Genomic DNA, 4438 nt, shown 5'->3' with positions numbered 1-4438 from the left:
TATAAAAATATATATATAAAAACATATCATACTGTATAGGTTATCAATACACATCTTAAATTCAAAAAATTATAGGACAGAAAGTAGACACAGAGATCTTATTTTCCCATTCATTAATTTTTATAAAAAATGTGACTTTTATTGAACTTATAAACTCCTATATACTAAAAGTATATGTTTAAATTTTTGATCAACCAGGCTGGCTGGCCCAGCATTAAATGGTTATTAGTAATACAATGCATGATGCATGATGGAAGTACACAATTGAGGTAGGTTTTTTTTTGTGTGTGTGGTTTTAGGATTTTTTCTGTCTTTAGTTTTTTTTTCTGGTGAAAATATGTGGCAGCAAACTGTTTAGAAAATTGAGTTGATGCTATTTAGAGCAAAAAAAAACAGAAGAGTTTTATTTGATTGTAAAATATAATTTCTCCTCATAATAATCTATATTATACATATTATTTCAATTAAAAAACATTACCCACAAGCACATTTTACCTAAAATTCTTATAAATAAAAGAGGGTTTCTTTTCTTTTTAGTTCTAACATTTGGTTCTTAATAAGAAATAATGCCATATTCATAGTTTTTTCTTATTTGTTCCATAGTATTTATGTTTCTAATGTATTTTATCTTTAGTCTCTTACTGTATAAATTGTAAGGACGATATTAAAAGATATTTTAAATTGTTTTTCTAAGGTAGCTAATATTGTGCTATTATTATTATTGCTCTTGTTATCATTAGTATTATTGTTACTTATTTTTGACCACCAAGAAAGGAAGCTTAATCAAACAGTAATTAAAATGTCTTTCCAGCTTGAACCAGTCTAATCAACCACGACCAAATGTCCAGCTATTTTTGAGAAGTAAACCATATTGGATTAGAATTGAGCCACAGTACTGTGCTCTGATATTCTGGCCCTTGATTAAATTCACAGCATCTTCCTTGCAACAGGAAGAGTGCAGTCACGTGTTCTGACTGAAAGTGGGGCCTATAAAAGTCCCAAGGTGGGCTATGATCTAATCCATTATGATGGCGGGTTTTTTGTTAAAATTTGATTTGTAGGCTAACTAAATTGGAAATTGTTAAAATTGATTATTTCAGCATGTTATCCAAAAATGGCCTTGGGCTATTGGAACTTATGGTAGCATAATTAATATCATAGGGAGATAAACTCTGTTTGCCTGAATTCTGTTCCAGGCTATCTTTGTGGGTGGATATTCAGATTAGCATCATCTCTTCACTAGTAAATAGCGTATGTAGATATTTTGTGTGTCAGTAAAAAGGCAAAACAATGATTATTAAATGACCATGTTATTTGATCAATAGACATTCAGATCATATGGACCAGAGAAACATAATACAGCAATATGCTTTAAATTTCCTGGTTTAAGTAAATGCCCTTAAGGGTTTTCATCATTTTCATTAACCACCATAGATGACTACCTGTTCCATTAGTAATTATATGTGCAGGAGACTCAATTACATATTACTCCTTAGTATTCCATTCTGGAATTTTAGTACCTATTTGTGTTTTGTTTGTTTGTTTGTTTTTGTAATATAGGCCACTTCAACAGATAGTGTAATAAATATATAAAAATTATATATGTAATGTAGTTTGTGGATTGAAATTTTGCATAGAAAATATGTCTGCCGATATCTTCCTACTTAACTTATTGTTCCAAGGAGAGATTTCTAGACCCTAAAGATCATGACCAGTTATGAACATGAGAACAACATTTTATGTTAATTACCTCCCAAGTGCTATTTCTAAGACATATAAAATAGCCTCTACCTATGAAATCAATAAACTTAAAAGAATAGTTTTCCTTTCTCATTGACTAACTTCATGTATTTTTTTACTTCTGTTTTTTAGATTGGAGTAATCTACTCCCAGATTTTTTTGAAGTTGTGCTAATTAAATACAAAAGCTCATTGTAATTATCATCAATTAATGATCTGTCCTGGCCCCTTCAAATCCATGATTGTTATACATCGTCAGAAACCACAGCTTTCTCTATACAAGATGAGTGTAGAGAAAAGAACGGTATGGGGCTTTTCATTCTGGAATGTGTGGTTATTTTATATAAAGGTGAAGAGAGAGAATGAGGAGCAGATCATGTTATTGTGGAAGATTTTTCTCACACACTAAACTCAAACAAAGACCAAAAATGTGGAAATTTATCTAACACATGGAATGTCCAAAATATAATAATATAATTTAACACCCCAAATGAGGTATAAAGAGTTTTCACTTCACTAAATTAAACAGCAATCTGCTCAACTATCACAAGAAAACCTCCTCGACTGAATTAAAAAAAAAGATATATAAATGGAAAAATTTGAGATTAGTTAAACTGAGTTATGTCTGGTTGCAAGTAACAGAAAAACTGATACACTTATGTTAAAAAGGGGATTTATTGCCTGGAACAAAGACCTCTTAATGAGAACAAGACTTTTTTTGTTTGTTTATTACAATAACAACAACCATCTCTTGTGAATTTTTTACCATTTACCAGAGTGGTTAGCCACGCTCTGAAGGGCATTCATGACGATGAGGACTATTTTCACTCCTTGGGGAAGGCTCCCACAGCTCAAGTCCAAAAAGATGCTGGGATTGGGGAAGCAGAGGCCAAGAGAGATGCTGGGATCCATGAGGCCAAAGCCAAGCAGGAAAAGGTGTCTGCTCGGTACCTGAGTGAGATTGAGATGACCAACGTGCAGAGGGACGAGGAGCTGAAGAAGGCTGCATATGACACCTAGGTCAACGCCTGCAGGCTGAGCTGGCCTATTAGCTTCAGGTGGCCAAGACTAAGCAGCAGATGAAGGAGCAGCGGGTACAGGCGCAAGTGGTGGAGCTGGCCCAGCAGGCCTGGCAGTGCAGGAGCAGGAGGTCGCCCACGGAGAGAAGCAGCTGGAGGCCCGAGTTCTGAAGCCAGAGAAAGTCTGGTGGTACAAGCCAGAGAGCCTAGCTGAGGCAGCAAAGTCAGAGCTATATATCCATGCAGGCAGAGATATAAGCTGAGGATGCCAGGCTTTGCCATAGGGGTCGGAACCCCAGGTCGAGGCTGAGCAGATGGCCAAGAAGGCAAAAGTGTTCCAGCTTTACCAGGAGGCTGCTCGGCTGGACATGCTGCTAGAGAAGCTGTCGCAGGTGGCAGAGAGATCAGTGGTCCTCTGATCTTGGCCAATAAGATCACATTTGTGCCCAATGGAAGTGGGGCCGTGGGGGCGGCCAAAATGATCCAGGAAGTACTGGACATCCTGAGCTGCCTTCCTAAGAGCATGGGGAGACTCACAGTTTTCAGCATCTCCCAGGTGAACCACAAGCCTTTGGGAACAGCCTGAGCCCTCGACCTTCGCTGATATTTAGCCTCATGGATCAAGTTGCCTGAATGGACCCCATATTGCATGCACTTCAACTGGCCTTCCTAAGCATGTTCTTTGACAATGGGGTTCCACCCCTCATCTCTCCTTGCCAAATAACCTGTGCTTTGCCTTGGAGGGGAAGGGTTGCTTCCCTTCCCAGGTCCGCACAGACAAGACTGCCAGTCCACCGGGGGTCCCATGCCAGCCTTCTGATTATTCCACCCCACCCCCAACTTATTTAACTGTAACTTCCTAATTAAATTAGACTGAGCCTGTTGTCTAGAATTCCTTCCTGACCAGCACTGAGGGATGGCCTGGCCTGGAGGTTCTCAACGTCGCTTCTCAAATAAATTGCTGTTGATAAGTTAAAAAAAGAAAAGTTCTGGTTTATTATTTGCAACTAGTAGATATGTAATTGCCATTCAGTGACATACAATTAATAAAAAACATTTAGGCTGCTCAACATGATACAGATGTACTATTTTGGAGGGAGAGACGACTCCTCTTGTCAGACTTTGGAAGTCTTGAGGTGAGGTAGGGCCTGTTTTTCCACTAAAGAATTGAAGATAAACATATAATCCCTTTCCTTGTCCTGGCATTAAGGTCACAGACAAATGAAGCTTTTTTTTTTTTTTGCACTTTTTTTTTGTGAGGAAGATCAGCCCTGCACTAACATCCATGCCAATCCTCCTCTTTTTGCTGAGGAAGACCGGCCCTGAGCTAACGTCTATTGCCAATCATCCCCCTTTTTTTCCCTTTTTTTCCCCAAAACCCCAGTAGATAGTTGTGTGTCATAGTTGCACATCCTTCTAGTTGCTGTATGTGGGACGCAGCCTCAGCGTGGCTGGACAAGCGGTGCGTCGGTGCACGCCCGGGATCCGAAACCGGGCCACCGGTAGTGGAGCGCGCACTTAACCACTAAGCCACGGGCTGGCCCCCTGAAGCTTTTAACTAAGAGTTTAAGTCTTAAAGAAATAACTTACAAACAAAAGAACAAGTTAGAAATCAGCTGTAGAGCTGTATTTCCAAAAGCTGCAGCAACAGTTACCAGTGGGGGCAGCAATTTTGTCTAG

General features: G+C 38.8%; 1 pseudogene; it reads left to right on the top strand.

Annotated features, from left to right (window-relative positions):
* Nucleotides 1–243: 243 nt before the first annotated feature.
* On the top strand, nt 244–3366 carry LOC131410000 (flotillin-1-like; annotated as a pseudogene).
* The last annotated feature ends 1072 nt before the right edge of the window (nt 3367–4438 follow it).

The sequence above is a fragment of the Diceros bicornis genome, chromosome 9, assembly GCF_020826845.1.
Source record: "Diceros bicornis minor isolate mBicDic1 chromosome 9, mDicBic1.mat.cur, whole genome shotgun sequence".
NCBI lineage: Eukaryota > Metazoa > Chordata > Mammalia > Perissodactyla > Rhinocerotidae > Diceros > Diceros bicornis.
Note: the sequence above shows the minus strand (reverse complement) of the source record. Positions and strands in the feature narration are given on the sequence as shown.